Here is a 22,215-nt window from a genome sequence, read left to right as displayed (position 1 = left end):
TGCATTGAAAAAATGAATATGGAAATTTTTTTTTGTTACTTTGATTCACACACTAAATACGCCTGTGAATAGTGTTGTAAATAAATCACGTTTTTATATAATACAAAATTGTTGAATATTCACATGATTCTACTTCGTCTACCGTGGCCAGACCCTTTAAACAAAAACAAGTTCAAAGTTTATCTATAAATCGCTTTATGGATGATAGTCGGTACAATAATGATATTCATCAAAAAATGCTGTAGGCTAAGTGATTTTTTACAGCAAGAACATCTGATTACTGCGACATGCGTGCAACCTTCGATTTCACAATTCGTAGGAGATGACTGTCCAAATGCAAAATCGACGGGGTTATCAAATTCATCAGGTTTCTTTGCAATGAACCCGCTTTTATGCCACGCACAACGAAACAAATTATGATATTTCGGCGATGACAGTTGGTTGTGAACTAAAGACTGTAATTTTATTATATTATTCCTTGAATGTAAATTTAAATCATAATCAAGAAGAACTACGGTGTCTGAAAAATGACGAATATAATTTTTTCATATACGGAAGCCGAAAACATCGAGGGGTTGAATTCTTCCAGTGGTTCCTTTCAGTATCAATAAAGTCGTCAACTTTTTTTCTGGGGGTGTTGTCTCTTGCACAACTCTAGAACAATGCCCACTCCAAGAATCAATTAGAAGTAGACTCTTCGGTCTCACTTTTGGGATGAACACTTCTTCTAACCACATCTTGAAATGCTCTGTAATGAATCATTGTGATTAATACCGTTTGAATATATGCAGCGTGAAACAAGAATTATTATACCTGAAGTAAGTTTTTCTAATTTGGAAGCTCTAATGAAAACATTTGGCGGTCTAAATGAATGTTGTTCAACTATAGGTCCGAACGTTCTGGATGGTTCTCTTGAAACAATAAATGGAGGAGATAATAATTTTCCGTCCACTGAAATTGTAGGCTGTATAGTATAACTGTGCGTTGCTCAAGTTACTGATTGTGCTATGCACGACACTTGTTTAGTTCCTTCTTCCGTTAACGTTCGTCCAGAATGAATCTCTATTTGAAAACCACTCTGATCAGAATTATATATATTTTGTAATCCATATTCGGAAATGTAAGGTTCAACTCTTTTAAAAAATTCTTCAGCACTCTTGTGTAAATATTCACTATTTTCCACTGATTTTCGCGTGACGAATTTATTGATTTTTCTGCTAGTAATGCGGTGGATCTTTTTAAAGTGAAGTAACCACGTTGGCGATGCTTTAAATCGAAAATCCTTATGACTGATAAGTCCTTGGGCCTGTAAAGCCCATCTTCGCAGATCCGTATCATGAACAATCAAACCTGCGTCAATGGCATTTTTCATATTTTGCAATGTTTACTCTGATATGCGAGCCAATTTTTCCACGTATGTCCCTCCCTGGTTGATTTCGTGTGCCCAACGACGCAATTGTACTGATTTGACTTTTTTGTACCTATGACGAACCGTATCAATTAAGCAATTTTTTTTCGTCTTTGCACTTCTCCAATATTCAACAGCTCTTCTTTTATAATCAAAACTTGAAGGTTTCTCATCTTCGGAACAGCTATATTCAGGTCCTTCGGAAGGCACCGGAAAATCTGCATCTTCCACTGCGAACGTTTTAAGATTTATGTAGGGCTCTTCAAAGTCAAGAGAATTTTCCCTAATCATTCCCACACTATTATGTTCTGTCATGCTTTGTAATAAAATGTTTTCGAAGTTCGATACTATTTCACGCTCATCATTTGTTAACGGGGACCCGGGTATATTCATTACTTCAAATGCTGCCCACAGAAGTTTAATAACGTTTATTGGATTCACTTTCATTGTAAACGTGAGAAGAAATTCAATAACTGCTCGAAGTTCTGTTATTAACGTATCAACAAGCACCGAACGGTCTCACGACTTTTCATATTGAAAATATCCGAAAGATACGTGTAATCGTTGAAAAAAATATCTGTGCCATGGAATTAATTCAAGTAGAGATATGACTTGTTTACATATGACACACATCGAATTTTCGAGTTGATAGTCTGCTTGAAATGAAAAATATTTACGTTTCTTGAAAAAAAATGATAAAACAGTAAAATGATAAGAGAGCGATGCCAGAATGAATGCGAGCCTCAAACAATGTTATTCAATGATTCATGGCTAAATACTAGACATAATCCGCAAGATTGGGAAAAAAGTCGATAAGAATTCAGTTTTTGGGAAAAAATCGAAAGCACGTATTCTGTATTCTTGCATGCTCTTCACAGTGCTGTTGGATTCATTGAGCTCTGATGAACATCTTGTTTCTAGTGTGAGAAATGAACTTTGTATATACAAGTTAACCCCTAAAATAAAGAGTTTTTGAGAATGTTCGAAGTGTGTTTTTTATCACTTTTGACAAGGTATTTATTACTATCATTATTAGTTGTCAAAATCCCCTCCTTGTATGCAAAACAGAAAAATCATCTTGGGAGGTGGTCAACTTTGGAGGGGTGTTTCACCCCTTTAAAATGAGTTTGGGCCGATAAAAAAAATACATATGTCATCGATTTTGACCCTCTATAACATACCAGAGTTTCATCGAAATCGGAGGGGGACACCTGAAAACGTTTCCTTGTTAGTGCTAGAGGCGCGTTAGCCGGTGATGCGGCAGATATAGCAAAAGCTGTGAACGATGTAAGTGACATAACAAAACTATGGAAGCTATCGCGTTGGGCGAAGGGCTTCATATGAAACCGTACAAAACAGGTCTTGGTCGCCATCTTTCAAAAAACTAGATGCGATGCTACCACGTCCAGCGTTGACTGATTGGGACTTGTTGAAATATGCGAAAATCTTCAAGGTTTCGCATTTCCGCGGTGTTTTCTTGCGAAACGAAATGCTCGAAAACGGTCCACGAAAAAACGAGTCAGCTATGATCAACCGTGACGACAAAGACGGTCCGGGAACACACTGGGTTGCATTCTAGAAACGCGACAATAATATCGATTACTTTGACAGTTTCGGCAACCTTCAACCACCCTCGGACCTCATAAAATACCTCGGCGTTGTTAGTGTTAAATATAATCATGAAAGGTACCAGGATTATGATACATTCAAATGCGGACACTCGTGTCTGAAATTTCTAAGTGGTGAGCTATATAAACATGGTGCGTGATTTATCAAAATCAGTCTACCAGTCGCAGTAATGGATGATTCTTCGACGTTAACGATTTCGGGAATCTCTTCGATACACGAGGCACAATATATCCCACCGATCTAACTTGCTCGTGATAAAAGTTATTCTCTTGGCTTGGCGGAATTGTTAACCTTTAATTCGATTTCCACCGTTGATGTTGGTCACAATAAAATTTACGTAGCTGATAAAGTGATCACCATACCTACCGGCAGCTACGAGATCGAGGACATAGAGAAGTATCCTCAAAACGTGCTAAGAAATAGAGACATCAGACTCGCCATCAAACCCAACAATAATACATTAAGCAGCGAAATCACATGCAACTACACGATTAACCCTTTCGCTACGGACGCATTCTACGTCGCGCCGTCCCCGCTGATCGAGCGGTCGCGTGAGGTGTCCGTACTTGCAGAACAACTGCAAGCACCCGTCAGACGCACAATACCACGCTATCTTACGCAGAGCGAGTGCAGTCGCTCGTAAAAAAAATGCTTAAAAAATTATAACATAATGTTGGGTTACCATGGTCACCGTTCGTACATAACGAGCGTCAAATGTTGGGTTACCATGGTCACCGCTCGTACAAAGGGAGCGTCAGGCGTTGGGTGACTATAGTCACCGCTCGTACAGAGCGAGCGTCGGGCGTTGGGTGACTATAGTCACCGCTCGGACAGAGCGAGCGTCGGGCGTTGGGTGACTACAGTCACCGATAGGGCCGAAAGGGTTAACTTTGAGCCGAATGATTCCATTGGTCGACTTTCAGGATTCGCACCACGTGTATTGGAGGTTGATAAAACTCACGAATCAGACGTGCCTGTAACTATACTCAAGGTCAACGCGTTGCGAGTCGAGTGCAGCATTGCAACGGGCGCCTACTTCAATAGAAATAAAGTACACACTATTCACGAGTTTTTCCCGACTGTCCCACCAGGATATAAGATCGTGAAAGTACCGTCGCACGTAATTTACCTTCCAATCACCGTCAGGACCATACATCCATTCAGCTCCGGTTAGTGGATCCAGACGGAGACCTGGTTAATTTTCGTAAAGAAGTTATTACTCTAAGACTACATAACAAATCGCAATAAACGATGAAAATTGTATGTAACAGACTGTCAAAGAGTAGGTATATCAGTAAGTCGGAATGCCCCGATCAAGTCAGTCATCGATCGATTCTCGAACCACAAACACGTCGAAACGTGGAGTTCCTGATAGCTCAGGGTCTGAACTGACACCTTTTGGAAGAGGAATTTCCGCCAACTAAGACTCCGATTTAGCTGTTTTGTCATCTGCTACGTACCATGGATGAAGAAATCTTAAACATTCAAACACCAGTCGTCTTTGACGAATCAATCGCCCACCAAGAAATACACGCTCACAAACCTTACGCCTCGTCAACTTTCAACAACAGCGATGAAATTCGAATCACCGTTCAGCACGAGGATTCATGCATGTTACCCAGCAAAAGTTCGGTACATATCCATGGACGACTCCTCAAACCGGATGGTACAGCTACTGTGAACGCAGAGCTCGTAAACAACGCGATCTGTCATCTGTTCGAAGACATTCGCTACGAAATTAATGCAGTTGAGATTGATAGAAGCAAGAACGTTGGCTTGAAAAGTCTCATGAAGGGTTACGCTTCCCTGCACCCTGGTCAGACTTGGCTGATGGAGAACGCTGGGTGGCTTGATGTAGAAGAGAAGAAAAAATCAACCGATGCCGAGGGTAATTTTGACGTACTGATAATGCTCAGCATGATATTGGGTTCCGCCGAAGACTACCGCAAGATCGTTGTCAACGCTAAACACGAGTTAATTTTGACGAGATCAACAACTGACGTCAACGCTATCATGCAGACTCAAGAGGAGGAATTCGAAAACTCGATCAATGCAGTGGAATGGCCAATACCGTATTTGAAACTCGCGGATCAGAAAAAAGTTGACCTACTAAATTTCATTCAGAGAGATCCGCCTATTTCGATGAGCTTCCGAACTTGGGAAGTGTACGAATATCCCCTACTTACCACAACATCGAAACACGTTTGGACTGTGAAAACTTCCACTCTGCTTGAAGAACCTCGTTACGTCATTTAGGGTTTCCAAACAAGTAGAAAGAACAAGACCGGCAAGAACGCAAGTCATTTCGATCATTGCAATATCACGGACGTCAAGCTATGTTTAAACTCTCAATCTTATCCGTACGGTAACCTGAACCTCAGCATGAGTCGTTATCTGTACGCGCTCCTGTACGAGATGTACGCAAACTTCCTAGCTATCTACTACGACAAGAACCCCGAGCCGTTGCTGACAAAGAGTGAATTTCTTCGAGACGTCCCCTTATTCGCTATCGACTGTTCAAAACAAAACGAATCTATGAAGTACGGACCTGTCGACATCCGTCTTGAATTTGAAGCTGAAGCCAACTTTCCCGCTAAAACATCGGCGTACTGATCGATTGTTCGCAATCGTACTGTCGAATACAAACCGCTCAGTGGTTGAGTGAAAAATTTGGTATAAAAGCTGACCCGTTCCCACCATCTCGCACAGTTCAAAGATGGAGCTTATCGTTGACATACAAGGCTTTCGTAGACCTTTCAACAATACCTTTACGTTGAAAGAATTGATCATAATTTCAATCTATTTGGAAGCATCCCCATCAATGTTTTTCTTCAAGCCATCTTACGAATGGGATTGTCTGGACGTCAAATGAAAAAGCCAAAATTCTTGGTTAGAACGCGATTTTCACGGTTTACCTTGGAGCTGTGGAACCACATCGTTTGAGGAAGTTGAGTGGACCATTGAAGACAGGCTGTGCAAAGCTGAAACCGTGTACGTGAAAGGAGAAGAAAAACGAGATGGGTTGCTGAAATTTGTCCCGAAAGTTCAAATCATCGATGTGCTGGACTTTGACTGTCTGTCGCTTCAAACCTTGCAAAAAAACTTCAGCTGCGTCTCTAACGTGCGACGTTCATACAATACCCAACGCAATCCTACAGCACAAAACGTTTTGATACTTCAAAATTGGCTCCAAAATCATCATACAGTTCGGATGGCGAGGGTGTACGATTTGTGTTACTGCGCAGAAGCGTCTACAAGAACAGTCCCGCATTCCTGGCGAATATATCATCCTGGTTATGATACTGTAGAATAAAATTATTGTACTATCGTTGTGAAGTAATTGTCAACTGTACCCTAAAAATTGTACTCAATAAAACTGTTTTTTAAAGAATATTTATGACATTCTTTCACACCTTCACCTTCACCTTAGCTCTTAAAAGGGAATTTTCTTCCAATACGAAGCTCATGTATGATTCAACCTTGCTCTTCATCCTTGACCGAGCTGTACTCAAACCGAGTTATGTTTGCATTCCTAGAGCCATAGTAACCCAACACCGCAGATCCTTGGCTCTAAATGTATACTACCGCAGTTATCGGTCGACCTTGCACTCTGGTCTTGACTGAACCTGTTTAAAATTCATCGTTGAGTTTACACGACAATGACAAGCCAAAAAGAATGTCACGTGGTTGATATCAAACCGGCATCCGAGGCAGTGCAAAACAATTCTCAGAACCATTAATTTTCGAATTTCGCGTGGTTGATAACGTGGGAAAGGAATGTGAGGTGGTTGATGTTACACATCAGCGATATCCGAGTTGATAAAAAACAATTCTCGGAACTATTAATTTTGGAATGTCACGTGGTTGATAACGTGGGAAAAGAATGTGGGGGTGGTTGATGTTACACATCAGCAGTCCTACCGTGGGAAAGGAATTTGGAGTGATTAATATTACACATCAGCAGTCCCATCGTGGGAAAAGAATGCAGGACTGTAAAAAAGTTCTCGCCCCCGCTGCACCCTCTACCGTTGGCAGACGAGTACTACATAAAGACTTTGACCTTGGGTCGGTAAGATTGTCGGTAAAATAGCACGATTTTGATCTTTGACCGATAAGAATTGTTGGTAAAGCAGTGCGATTTTTACCGTCGAACGATACAACTGTCGGTAAGGTTGCACGGTTTTGACCTCAAGTCGGTACGACAGACTGTGACGTCATCGCGGAAAAGGGTTTGAGTCTGGGGAGAATGTCGGTAAGTGTCGGTAACAGGAATCTGCGTGTGGAACCCCCATTGCTATACTACTTGCATGGGTTCCGTTTTAGCAGGTTTCTTTGGTGTGCAAGTTATAAAATACATCCCAAATCCTTGCAAAACTGAGCGCAACCGTTCTTTCGATTCGAAAGGAATGTCAGTTTCAATTTTGTCGAAATTTACTCCAATTGATTCCCCAATTTTGCAACCATCGACACGGATTTCAGGCTTTAATTTTAATTCGTTACAAAATACGAGCTCGTTCAAACCCTGGCTCAAAACTTCACGACCAATCGAAATATCACTACTCCACTAATGACTTGGCAGAACATGAAAAAAAATTTCTAGGGCAATGTTGTCAATGTTTACTGTGGTAAGAATTTGCAAAGTACTATGGACACTTGTTAGTCCAGTTCTAGGCATAGTGACGATATTATCGAGTCTTTTCGACTTTGACGACACTGATTCTTTCATTGAAGAACATTAGGCTCCGGAATCAAAATCAAATAAAAACTGCTTACCTAAATGCCTCAAAATCCCAGAAGGTGAATTCACTCCGCAAATATCCATTCGTTGTTTCATATCCGATCCGTTGGAGCATCCTGACGATGACTTCTTATTTATTCCAGGACATTGCAAAGAATAATGCCCAGGTTCCTTGCACTTGAAGCAGGTTATAGGCTTCCTCGTGTCACTGCTTGTGGATGCTTCTCTCTGTCACGCATTTGGTGCTGCATTTTTCTCGAAATTTTCTTCTTTTCTAAGATAGAACACAGATGATTCATGCCCGATCTTCCCACAAGTGAAACATTTCACATGGATGGTAGCCGATTTTTCGTTTAATCGTTTGGCTTCGGTCTGTCGTTGTTCTGTGTGAAGTTCCGAGTTTTGCCTCTTTAGGTAATATACTGCCTTAAATTGTTTTTGCAATTTATTCCTTGTCTCAATTTCTAATAAGCGGCGATACATTCTCCTTCCTTTGTCCTTCCTTGACTGAGATTCATTAAGAAAGCAGCGAGAGTTTCCGGGCATTCAAATCTTTGGAAGAATATTTCTTCGAACTCGTTCCAATTTATTCCGGCAAATACGTTTTGGGTCAGCCAAGATAATGCCTCTCCTTTCATCGTACGGCTCAAGGCGTTCATGAGCGACGCTCTTTTCAGCGGATGTTTTGACATACACATGTCAGCCGTTCGAATCCATGCTCGAGTATGGATCACCTTTTCTGGGTCGAATTCAGGTAATTCGATTTTCGTCTCAGTAGGTTTCTTCATTGCCTCGATAATAAGCATGGAATTGTTTTGCTGCTGTTGCAAAAGCAATTGCCATTTTTCGTCGTCACGCTCCTCTTCTCGGTGGGAAGCAGATTCTGATCTCACTTTTGATGTCGGGGTGAAGCCTCGGAAAGGCGGAGAGGATGAAGGATTGGCATGTCAAGGATTCCTCATTGTAAAAGCGCGATGATCTCATCAGGTTCGGTCGATTCGCCCGCTTGACCGTGACTGTTGATTTCATCCAAGCGTTGTTATAAACAAACCATTTGTTTGTTCTATATTCATAGCATGATGAATAACGCTTGACGCTCGATACAGCGAACTCATTCAAAGTTCAAGTTTCGAATTCACTAAATGATATATCCTCTTTATTCTTCTCCGACATATATGTATGGGCTATTCCGCGTCAACCGGATCAGTCATCTCTCAGATATTTTTTTTAATTTGGCATGTAGATTGTGTGGGAGAAGTTAGATTTTTGTGCCAAAGCGCGAATCTCATAATGCAAAATTCGATTTTTTATTAACAATAACAAATTAGACTCCCATTTTTTTCAAAAATTCATAACTTTGGCAAAAAATTAGATACAATACATTTTTTTTTTCAAATTACGCGGAAAGCTCCATAGAATTTAAAAAAAAATACGAAATGTTAAAAAAAAGTTGTTATCAATTGTTTATTTAACAATTAATTTTTCAAAGATTTTTAAAACAGTGACTGACACGATCAAAAAATTTTCTTAAAATTCTGACATGTTCCTTGAACTGTACTACAACCTGTGAATCAATTCCAGAAGGGTGTTTTTCTTCGTTTTCGAGTCAAAAATCATTAAAGGTGTCGATGCGCATGAAATTGCGGCGCGTCGAGTCTCTACGTAATGGCGGGCGGCCGGTTGCCGTCCACCGCTACACCGCGGTGGCGTCGCAGGGTTATTTCAGTCATTTTCACGACGTAGGACACGATTGGAGAATCTGAAAAAAATACTGTACCTTCACAAGGCCTGCTCAAAGCGATAAGTGAAGTTTCAAGAATGTGTTTTTATTTTAAAATAAGTAGCAAGTTATGTAATTAATATCATTTATGCGCCCTTTCATGGTGTGTAACCGTTATTTTGAATCTCTGTAATAAAAAAACGGTGAAAACACATTCCTGAAACTTCACTTATCGCTTTAAGCAGGCCTTGTACAGGTACAGTATTTTTTTCAGATTCTTCAATCATGTCCTACATCGTGCAAATGACTCTAAGATAACGCTGCGACGCCACCGTGGGGTAGCGGTGGACGGCAACCGGCCGCCCACCATTACGTAGAGACTCGGCGCGCCGCAATTTCATGCGCATCGACACATTCAATGATTTTTAACTCGAAAACGAAGAAAAACACCCCTCTGGAATTGATTCACAGGTTGAAGTACAGTTTGATGAACATGTCAGAATTCAAAAAAAATTTTTTGATCGTGTCAGTCACTGTTTTAAAAATCTTTGAAAAATTAATTGTTAAATAAACAATTGATAACAACTTTTTTTCAACATTTCGTATTTTTTTTTTAATTCCATGAAGCTTTCCGCGTAATTTGAAGAAAAAAAATATATTGTATCAAATTTTTTGCCAAAGTTATGAATTTTTAAAAAAAATGGGAGTCTAATTTTTTATTGTTAATAAAAAATCGAATTTTGCATTATGAGATTCACGCTTTGGCACAAAAATCTAACTCCTCCCACACAATCCACATGCCAAATTAAAAAAATATCTGAGAGATGACTGATCCGGTTGACGCGGAATAGCCCGTATACCGGGACAATCTTTTGAAACTATACATACAATGCGCATGCGCGAGTTTTATCGGCTGCTCGGGCAGGCTGGCCACTCCGAGTTTCAGCTGTCAAACTCTGTTCCCGGCGGCGATGTAGTTCATACGAATTTTTGAGGTTAGAATCTCAAACAGTCGAGGTAGTGACTCGGAAAGTTCATGCTAATGCTCTTTAAAAATTGGCTTTATTCGACTGAAAGAAGAAATATGTTCAGATGTTGGGTGCTTGGAAGAAACGCAGCAGGTAGGTGCGAACACTTCATTTGATGACTTTTATTATTAGAAATAACAACGAAATTTTTTTCTATCAACAGGTGATACGGCCGAAATAATTACATATCTAATATTCACTGTTATCTGCTTACTCAATTTATCACACGTACAAAGATCGTCGTCATTTCCGAGCAACTAAGCAACTTTCTCACTCTCTTGTCATTTCAGGCTATAATATTAAATTTCATCACTTTTGAAAATGAGACATTAAACCGAGAGATCAAGAAATTTAAATATCTCACTATCTGTAATAGAACTGTGAATCTTTTTTTTTCTCGAAAATAGTTCAACAAAATTCACAAATAGTCGATAGTCGATGTATTTTTTCCGATCAATAAATTATTGGTACTACTATTAAAAATTTTCTAATAATTATCAGAGTTCATTTCGCAAATTTTCAATGATGTTTTATTAAATAAATGAAGGGAACCTGATATCCAAATTAAAAATTCAAGTAATATCAGAGTTATCAAAATAATTGATGTATTTCATGTTAGTGTGGTTCGAAATAAAGGAAATCTAATCGGAAGCGTGGAACTCAGGAACGTAGATCACATCCTGTGATACAACTTAAAGATTAACTCTCTCAGAATGCGCCTCAACGTCACAATTAGCTTCAAGGACAATCATGTTTTAGAGTGATGTCAGAACATTATTACGAGGACATTTACTTATCGGATTCAAGATTGTGTCCCTTGTTCCATCAAAATAAATGAATATCTAATTTTCAACGAAGTTCATTAAGATTTTTTTCCAAATGATGTAATCAGATACAATATCTTGTTCATAGTCCTCTGAACATCTCCTTGTAACAAGGATATTTGGGAAGAGTCCCTTTGTTGCAGGAACCATTATAAAATTCTTGGTTTTCAATTTGTGCTACTGAATAATTTCTGCGTTTCAGGTTTCATTTCCAATCTCAAAATGAGATTTTTTTTCGCTCCAGACAATGCTAACATGAAATGCAGAAATAATTGCGGTGAATGGCGATTCACAAGCTTTCAGTCCTAGCGTAGGACCTTATAAAGAGTGTAAAATTGAACTTGGTTTTGATTTATCGTGCAACTAGCTAACCAGATGACACCATCAACTGAGATTGAATTTAAAGACATTTTCAACGGAAGTTATTTAACAATTCTAGATTTAGATTAATTCAGTTTGCCTAGCAAAATTCAACCCCACAATCCAATTAAGGACTTGAAAAACTATTCATCTGAATTCAGATGCGAAAGAGAGTGAAAGTAAGCGTCAAAATAAGATACCAAATTGAATGGTATGAAGTTTGAAAAACAATGCTGGTCAATAATAATGCTCGAATTACAATGGGGCACAGAATGATTCCTCGGTAGAATGGATTGGCAGCAACGGTTGAGTAACAAACTTATCGCTATTGGCTCGATCAAAGAAAATGATGGGATATTCAGCCATTATGATCTGTAGTATATCCCGCTCTTCAATTTTGCCTCAACTGATGTTAAGAAGGTGGCGATGGCCTGGTAAAATTGACTCTGGCACCTGATGTCTGACGGAACAACCAGGTTCGATGGATCTAATGATTGCACCGCTCGAGAAACCAGGATCCTTGCCACCTAAACATTTTGACCATCAGGTAAGGCATAATTTTCCTCGTGTGATCAAAGTTTAAACTTTGAGCCTGCTGAAAAAGGAAACGAATTTCATCATTGAATCCATGTTAAAATATTGTAATTGTCAAAGATCACGTAATTAGAAATTTACCTACATGCTTCCGTGCCTGACAAATTTAGTCCCGCTTTGACAATGAATTATTTCCTACCTGAAAATACTAAAAGCTATTATTATCAGACAGGATCTTTTGGTATTTTTGGATACAACTAATATCCAATAAAATGCATAAAACATAAATCGTTAATGAGACCCATTTTCAATTTTATGTAAATAAAGAATCTGTTCACAATAAACGTTGTTTTTACTCACCTACCTCTGTTTGTCCAGACTCCCACTTGTTAATGACATTTCACGTTGAATTTCAGATTTTTTCTTTCAATAAATAACACCCAATTTCTGTGTCATTTGATATTTGTTTTTTTCGTTGAATTCTTTATTGCGTCGGTTGAATGTCTTCCGATATCGATCACGGTATCACTGAAGGATACTATTCTTCTGAGACAATTCACGCTACTTGAAAATAAACAGCAGCATAACCTCAATCCACGGCTTTACGCGTGAGAGACTTACAGCTTTTGTTTCATTTCGTGTACGTTGGCGCCCTGCTCAGCAGACGAAAACATCGTCGAGGGGCGATTTCACTAACCAATGAGATTGACTTATTTGGCGCATGTGCATTGTATAGTTTCAAGAGATTGTCCCGGTATAAGATGTAAGTGAAGAATGTTCTACGAATATATATCTGTGGAATAAAAGATGCACATTTATTTTTTTTTCCTCAACGAAAATTTCAGAAATTTTCATTTATTTCAATCCACTATATCACATATTAGATTTATCTGTCCAATTGTTGTGTGTACTGTCAAACCTAACCATTTCACATACCGGAACAATCTCTAGAAACTATACAGTCAATGCGCATGCGCCAAAGACTGCAATCTCATTGGTTGGTGAAATCGCCCCTCGACGATGTTTTCGTCTGCTGAGCAGAGTGCCAACGTACAGGAAATAAAACAAAAGCTGTAAATCTCTCCCGCGTAAAGCCGTGGATTGAGGTTATGTATATATGTATGTAATCTTTATTGTTCCCCTTGGGGTTACAAGGACTTCCCTTTTCCTCTTCCTTTACAATATTTTTTTTTATTACATGTTTTCTTAACCTATTCTTACCCTAATTCTTACTTCCTACCTTATCCTTACTCAATTTCTAATTGCCTGTGTCCTGTGCCATTGCCTTGCCATTCCCTTACTTTCCCTCTTATCCTTTTCTTACTTTTTATCCTTATCTTTACCTAACCTTATCCTATTTTACCTCATTCTATTCCCTAATTCGTCCTTATCCTAATCGACTTCCATTTCCCATTCATCTCTCACTCTTTCATTCTCTTGTACATCCCTGATCCTTTCCAATTCTCTCATCCAGACTTCTCCCCCCCCCCCCCCCCCTCCTCACCAAACATCTCCCTCACCACCTCCAGCCAGCTTTCCTCCCTTCTATCCCAGCCTACGCACCTTTCCCATACGTGCTCCCATGTTTCCTCCTCCCCCCCGCACACCCTACACCTTCTCTTTTCCTCTTTTTCCCAGTACCTTGCCTCCTTCATCTCGCTTCCTAACCTAAATCTTGCCACCCTTATCCACCTGCTTTCTCCCCATCCCTTTCCCAGATATCCTGGTATCTCTTCTCCTTTCACTAGCCTGTACCATCTGTTGTACCTCGATTCCCTTATTTTCTCCCACCTCTCTTTTCTCTGTTCTTCCCTCTCTCTCTCCTCTATTTCCCTAAACTCCATCTCGCCCCTCTCCCTTCTCGCGACTACTTCTCTACTCTCTGCTCCCCTTTCCGCAAAGAAACTTTCCCTTTCTCTTTCCCACCTCGATCCCTGCCACCCAGCTTCTGCCTTGTCCCTTATCTCTTCCCAGCATCTCCTAGCTAACTCGCTACCCTCCCCTCTCTCCAGCTTCCTTTCAAAATTCCATGCCCTTCTCCCTGCCCTAATCCTTAGTTTCTCCCTCTGTAGTTCCTCCCTTACTAGATATCCCGGTGTTCTCCCATCCACTCCTAATGTCCATCTCAAAAATCTATCCTGTACCGCCTCGACCGCCCTCCACTCCCTCCGCCCCATATCTCCGATGCATACTCTATTACAGTCCATACTAGCCTGTCAAATAACCAAATCCTTTTTTCCCAATCCCTCCCAAACCTTCTTTTTCCTATTCCCCATACCTGCCTCATTACTACCCCTGCCTTCCGTACTCTCTCTTTCACCTGTGCTTCCTGTCCCCCATTGCACTTTACTCTATACCCTAAATACCTGAACTCTTTCACCTCCTCTATCCTTTTCCCTTTCCATCTCCAATCCATGTTTTTCCTTCTACCGCCTCCTTTCCTAAATCTTATAATCTTTGATTTCCCTACATTCACCGTCAGCCTTTTCCTATCCATATACCTTTCTAACTTCCTAATCATTACCTCCATTTCCTCTTCACTTTCCGCTAGTAACACTATATCATCCGCATAAGCTAAAGTGCATACCCTGCCGCCGGCTAACTCCACCCCCCCAACCCTTCTCCCTCTCCCCATTTCCTCTTCTAAGTCCGCCAGCAGCAGGTTGAACACATGCGGACTGAGCGGACATCCCTGCCTTACCCCCCTCGCTGTCCAAAACGCCTCTCCTAGCTTTCCCCCGCTCCTTACTCGACTCTTTGTTTCCTTGTGAATTTCCTCTATCCTTACCCTTAGCCCTTCCCTCACCCCTCTCCTTTCCATAGTCTCCCAGAGCACCTTCCTGTTCACTGAATCGAAAGCCGCTTTCAGATCCACAAAGAACGCCACCATCTTTCCCTTATCCTTTCCCACCTGCCTATTGATCAAATAATTCAGTACATATATATTGTCAATGGTGCCTATGCCTTTTCTGAAACCCGTTTGGTTTTGTGGTATCAAGCCCTTTTCTTCTACCTCTCTTTCTAACCTATCCGCTAATGCCATCGCATACACCTTATATAGAGTTGGCATCAAAGTCACCCCCCTATACTCTTCTACCCTTTTCCCCTCCCCCTTCTCCACTATCGGCGCTATCAATCCCTTCCTCCAATCCTCTGGCCAGCCCTCCCCCACCCAAACTCTGTTACATGTTTTCCATATCCACTGCTCCATTTCTTCCCCCCCATACCTCCATACCTCGCTAACTATTCCATCATCCCCTGGTGCCTTTCCATCCCTCAGTATTCCTATCACCTTTTTAATCTCTTCCCTCTGCAGCTCCCCTTCCCCGTCCCCCTTCCTATTTACCGACTCCCCGCCTTCTGTTACCTTGCTTTCTACCCCGCCTAATAATCCCATGAAATACTCCCTCTACTCCTGATCTCCTATTTCTTCATTCACCCTCTTCCACTTCTTTCTTTCCCTATTAACTATCTCCCATATCTTGCTTTCTGTCTTTGCTTCCGCTGCTTCTTTTATGAATCCCTCATTTTCTTTCTTATTTCTCTCCTCGCATAGCCTATTATATTCCCTTCTTCCCTTTCTATACGCGTCCCCTTTCCCCTCCCCCTTTCTCCATTTCCTTAGACTCTGCCTAACTTCCGCTTTTTTTCGCCTACATTCCTCATCCCACCATCCCTTTTTCGCTTCCCTCCCCCTCCCTCCTACATCTAGGGCTCGTCGAAACTCCCTTATTCTTTTCTCTATCTCTTTCCCTACATCCACTTCTCCTATCCCCTCCCACTTGACTTCTGTTCTAAACCTCATCCTACTCTCCTCCGTCCAGTCTCCTCTACTAGTTCCCCCTACTCTTTTTTCCTTCCTTGTCCTAGCCACTGCCCCCCTTAACCACACTATTACCGGGTGATGATCCGAGTCAACGCTATCCCCGATCTCTATCTTTTTGACCCTATCCCTCACCTCGATGTCTCCTATAGCGTAGTCTATCACTGTCACCCCTGCCCCTCCTACATACGTAAATTCCCCCTCCTCATCCCCCTCTATGTTCCCGTTTATTATTGCCCATCCTGTCTCCTCTAAAAATTGCACCATCTGCCTACCTTCCGAGTTTATTTTCCTGTCCTTTGATTTCCTACTCCTACTCTCCTCCTCTCCTTCTCCCCAGCATCCTCCCCCCTCCTGCCCTGTCCTGGCATTAAAATCACCCCCCACTAACACTTTTACCCCTCCCTCTATCTCTTCTGCCCGCTCCTTCCATTCCCCTATCTTCTCTTTTAGGTCCTCATTTACGTATATTCCTACTACTACCCATTTTTCCCCCTCTACACTTATTTTCCTTGCTATCATGCCCTCTTCTACCTCTTCCCTCCCTCTCTCCCCACTTACTATCTCCCTTCTTACCCCTGACAGCATTCCGCCTATTGCTCTTCCCTTCCTATTTTTTCTAACCGCATACTGCACTTCCCATTTATACCCTACTGGTAGCTTATTTCTAATCCTTTCCCACCCCTTCTTTTCTATCCATGTCTCCATTAGAAATATTACATCCCACTCCCCTAGCCCCCTCCAGAAATCTTCATCCTTTCTCGCGAGCCCCGCCACATTCCAAAAAGCTACTTTCCACCCCTCCCTTTCTGTCTCGCCTACTCCCCTTTCTCTCCTCCTTATCTCCCTCCCCACCTGCCTCTGTCCCCCCCACTACCCATTCCCCCGGCTGCCTTTCCCTACGTACCCTTTCCTGTGCTTCTATACTTTCCTCTTGTCTTTCCTCGCTTGCTGACCTTTCCCTATCGCTTTCCCCTGCTTTTCCCCTCCCCTCCCTTTGCCACCCTTCCCTCGCTCTCCCTGTACCGTCCCTAAGCACCTCTCCTATCTCATCCCACTTCCACATTTTCCCTTCTATCCAGATCTTTGCATATCCCATTCTTACTCTGTTTCCCCTTCTCTCCTCAATAGCTGCCATCTCCCTCAACTTCCATTTCATTCTTCTCTCTGTCCAGGTGAGATCCTCGTCTATTCTCTCCTCTCTCCCTTTGAGTAGGCTTTTTCTTCCCATTACCTGCCTCTTTTGCTCCCCATTTCCTAGTCTTGCTATACATATCCCCTTTTCTCCCTCCTTTTTCGCGCCTATCTCCCACATATCCTTTACCTCGACCTCTACCCCTATCAGCTGCAAAATCTTTTTCAACTCTGCCTTTTCTCTTCCCTTCTCAAGTCTCGCTCCTCTCACTACTATATTTCCCCTTCTTTCTTCCCTTTCTTTCCTCTCTATGGCCCACTCCATCTCTTTTAATCTATCTATTGTTACCTGCGCCACTTCCGCATTCCCCTGTACCTGCCTTTCTCCCCCTCCTTCTGCACTCTTCTTTTCTAATTCTAACAGCCTCTCCTTGACCCTTTCCATCTCCCCCCCTCTCCGCTCTTCTACCTCTTCTAGTCTTTTACCTAGATCCCTTATCATTTCCTTCATCTCCCCCCTCTCTACTTTCCACTGCTCTTCCCTTCTAGTCATTTCGCCTTTCATCTTTTCCATTTCTTCCCTGATCCCCCTTCCCTGCCCTTTGACCTCCTCTAGACCTATCTTTAGCTCTTTCCTAATCAACCTTAGCATATCTTGTATACCCCCTCCCTCTGCCTTCCCTTCCTCCCCTGTCTTACCCTCCGGCGACCGGTGCACTTTCCTGCTTTTCCCAAATACTCTTTCTCTTTCCTGCAACTCGTCCACCTCCTCCCCCCCTTTTTCCCCTTCCTCCTCCCGCTTTCTCTTCCATAAGTCTAGCACCGTCGCCGATCCTAGGCTATGCCTCCTATCCCTCACTAACGCTGCTACTGCCCCCGACCTACCTTTCTTTTTCTCCTCCTCTTCCCTGTTCGCCCCTTCTTTTTGGCCACCCGCGTTACTCATACTCTTTCTCTCCTTCACCGCCCCCTGCCTTATCTATCCGCCGCCTACCTGTCTACTCTATCCCCCTTCTTACTCCCTCGGTGTCACTGCCTATTTCTATCTTACCCGAATCGTTGCCGTCCGCCTGCTCTTTCTGCCTAACCTCAAAACTCTCCCCCTTCTTTCTTCTTCACCCGCCCTTCCCTTCTATCCCTGCCTCCCTATTCCCTTCACCCGACCTCCCGTCTATGTCTTTCACGCTCCTTCTCTGCCCTATTTCCTTTTCTCCTCACCTTTGCTATCCTGCTAAATTCTCGCCTAGTCTCTCGCACTCTTTCGCACACCTGTCACTCACATTCAAAACGGAAACGGAAGTCGTGGATTGAGGTTATGTTGCTGCTTATTTTTACGTAGCGTGAATTGTCTCAGAAGAATAGTATCTTTCAGCAATACCGTGGTAGATATCGGAAGACATTCAACCCACGCAATAAAGAATTCAACGAAAAAAAAAATATCAAATGACACAGAAATTGAATGTTATTTATTGAAAGAAGAAATCTGAAATTCAACGTGAAATGTCATTAACCCTTTTGGCCCTATCGGTGACTGTAGTCACCCAACGCCTGACGCTTGCTCTGTACGAGCGGTGACCATGGTAACTCAACATTTGACGCTTGTTATGTACGAACGGTGACCTTGGTAACCCAACATTATGTCATAAATTTTTAAGCATTTTTTTCACGAGCGACTGCACTCGCTCTGCGTAAGATAGCGTGGTATTGTGCGTCTGACGGGCGCTTGCAGTTGTTCCGCAAGTACGGACGTACGAGGTAGAATGCGTTCGTACCGAAAGGGTTAACAAGTGGGAGTCTGGACAAACAGAGGTAGGTAAGTGAAAACAACGTTTATTGAGAGCAGATTCTTCATTTATATAAAATTAAAAATGCGTCTCACCAACGATTTATGTTTTGTGCATTTCATTGGAAATTAGTTGTATCCAAAAATACCAAAAGATCCTGTCTGATAATAATAGTTTTCAATATTTTCAGGTACTAAATAATTTATTGTCAAAGCGGGACTAAATTTGTCAGGCATGGAAGCATGTAGGTAAATTTCTAATTACATGATCTTTGACAATTACAATATTTTAACATGGATTCAATGATAAAATTAGTTTTTTTTTTAGCAGGTTCGAAGTTTAAACTTTGAATAACATGAGGAGGATCATGCCTCACCTGATGGTCAAAACGTTTAGGTGGCAAGGATCATGGTTTCTCGAGCGGTGCAACCATTACAACCATCAAACCTGGTTGTTCTGTCAGACATCAGGTGCCAGAGTGAATTTCATCAGGCCATCGCCACCTTCTCAACATCAGTTAAGGCAGAATTGAAGAGCGGGATACACTACAGATCATAGTGGCTGAATATTCTATCATTCCGCTTCGATTGAGCCAATAGCGATAAGTTTGTTACATAACCGTTGCTGCCAATTCATTCTACCGAGGAATCACTCTGTGCACCATTATAATTCAAGCATTATCAGTGACCAGCATTATTTTTTCAAATTTTATACCATTTAATTTGGTACCTCATTCTGAGGCTTACTTTTACTCTCCTTGGCATTAAATATAGATAAATAGTCTTTCAAGTTCTCGATTAGATTGTAGGGTTGAATTTTGCTAGGCAAACTGAACCGATCCAAATCTAGAAATGTTCAATAACTTCAGTTAAAAATGTATTCAAAGTTAATCTTAGTTGACGGTGTCATCTGGCTAGCTTGATGCAGTTATCACCCTTGCTTCGGTCTCGTGGATACCCAGTCAAGTGTGAATAATGCATTCGCTTACTAGTACACGTTACTTTGCAAATAATCACTTGGTCTGCTATAGGATTTACTCATTCGCCAACTCTTTTATTACAATGCAATTTATCGATAGGTGACCACCAAATTCAATTTCACATATTTTACAGGGTCCTACGCTGAGACTGAAAGCTCGTGAATCTCCATTCACCGCAATTATTTCTCCATTTTATGTTAGGATTGTCTAGAACAAAAAAAATGTCATCCTAAGATTGGAAATGGATCTGAAACGCCGAAGTTATTCAGTGGCACGAATTGAAAACCAGGAATTTTATAATGGTTTCTGCAACACAGGGACTCTTTCCAAATATCCTTGTTACAAGGTGATGTTCGGAGGACTATGATCAAGATATTGTATCGGCTTACATTATTTGGAAAAAAATTTTCATGAACTTCGTTGAAAATCAGATATTTATTTATTTCGATGGAACAAGGGACACAATCTTCAATCCGATAAGTCAATATCATCGTAATAATGTTCTGACATTACTCTAAAACATGATTGTCCTTGAAGCTTATTGTGACGTTAAGGCCTGTTTTGAGAAAGTTGATTTTCAACTTGTGTCACAGGATATGATCTACGTTCCTGAGTTTTACGCATTCGATCAGATCTTCTTTGTTTCGAACCGTACTAACATGAAATACAGAAATCATTTCAATAACTCAGATATTACTTGAATTTTCAATTTGAGTATTAGGTTCCCTTTATTCATTCAATCGAATTTCATTGGACATTTGCGAAATGAACTCTGATAATCATTGGAAAACTTTTCATAGTAGTAGCAATAATTTATTGATCGGAAAAAATACATTGACTATCGACTATTGGTGAATTATGTTGAACTATTTTTGAAACAAAAAGATTCACAGGTCTATTACAGATAGTAAGATATTTAATTTTCTTGAACGCTCGGTTTAATGTCTAATTTTCAAAAGTGATAAAATTCAATATTACCACCTGAAATTACAAGAGAGTGAGAAAGTTGCTTAGTTGCTTGAAAGTGGCTATGATCTTTGTACGTGTGATAAATTGAATAGGCAGATAAAAGTGAATATCAGAGATGTGATTATTTTGACCGTATCACCTGTTGATAGAAAAACATTTCATTGTTATTTCTAATGTACGAAATAATAAAAACTATCAAATAAGGTGTTCGCACCTACCTGATGCGTTTTTTCCAAGCACCCAATATTCAAACAGTTTTTTTATTTCAGTCAACTAAAGCCAATCTTCCAAGAACATTAGCATCAAATTCCGACCGTTCTTTGAAGAATCAACTTTCCGAGTCACTACCTCGACTGTTTGACATTCTAACCTCAAAAATTCGTATGAACTACACCGCCGCCACAAACAGAGTATGACAACTGAAATTCAGATTGCCCAGCCTGCCCGATCAGCCGATGAAACTCGCGCATGCGCATTGACTGTATAGTTTCTAGAGATTGTCCTGGTATATTTTTTTTCTACACTTCTTGACCACCGTCTCCACCATATAGACGTCCGGGTATTTCACCTTGAGGAGCTCCTGTTCGTAAAAGTTGCCAGCGATTGGTTGATTTCGATAGTCTTTGAGCTTCTACGTTACCGGGGTGGTATTTTCTATTTGACTGCTTGTGAATATCTCCGTCGTCCAATTGAGAGTGTAACCTCTCACGAAGATGTTTTTGAATTGACTGATTCGAACTTTGTCAACAGTTTTGAACTTTGGTGGATTGGTAGGTACTGCTCGATGCCCAACGTATGCTCGACGCAATAATAGCCTTTCGTTCTCAACGGTGACATCCTTTAGCTTCATTCATATGGTTCGGTGTTGGGTGTTGATGTAAGCTAATATCAAGTAAGATAAGATGTCCAACCATTTATAGCTTCCTTACAGGCTCAATTGCCTCCACGTTTTGCTTTTTAGCGTACGATTAAAGCGTTCACAGATCGAAGCCTTCAAATTACTGTACATGGAGTGAAATTCAATTTCATAGCGTTTTATCACAGAATCAAATTTTGAGTTATCAAATTCCGTTCCTCTGTCCACGTGTCATTTTTTCGGACCACGTCCTTGGACGAGCACAGAACTACATTGCCTTTGTAATATCATCTGCGGCCTTGCACTTTATCAGTACAGTCCACGCATACTTTGCAAAGATATCTATGACTGTAAGCATGTACTTACAAGCTTTATTTTGCGCTGCATATGACGTCATAGTAACAAAATAATCTTCTCAGGTCCCATCGA

The 22,215-nt window shown here is 41.1% G+C and overlaps 1 protein-coding gene and 1 long non-coding RNA gene across 2 annotated transcripts in view; both read right to left on the bottom strand.

Annotated features, from left to right (window-relative positions):
- LOC124179507 (transmembrane protein 8B-like) overlaps positions 1–22,215 on the bottom strand; it is a 380,831-nt gene that overhangs the window by 212,386 nt on the left and 146,230 nt on the right. The gene's annotated exons all lie outside the window — the stretch shown is intronic.
- LOC124179515 lies at positions 19,588–21,064 on the bottom strand. The gene is made up of 3 exons (XR_006870083.1): positions 20,940–21,064; positions 19,712–19,827; positions 19,588–19,635 (listed from the first exon to the last, which is right to left on the bottom strand). It is a non-coding gene; the product is annotated as an uncharacterized LOC124179515 (long non-coding RNA).

The sequence above is a fragment of the Neodiprion fabricii genome, chromosome 4, assembly GCF_021155785.1.
Source record: "Neodiprion fabricii isolate iyNeoFabr1 chromosome 4, iyNeoFabr1.1, whole genome shotgun sequence".
In the NCBI taxonomy this organism is placed as follows: domain Eukaryota; kingdom Metazoa; phylum Arthropoda; class Insecta; order Hymenoptera; family Diprionidae; genus Neodiprion; species Neodiprion fabricii.
This window is presented reverse-complemented; position numbering and strand designations above follow the sequence as displayed.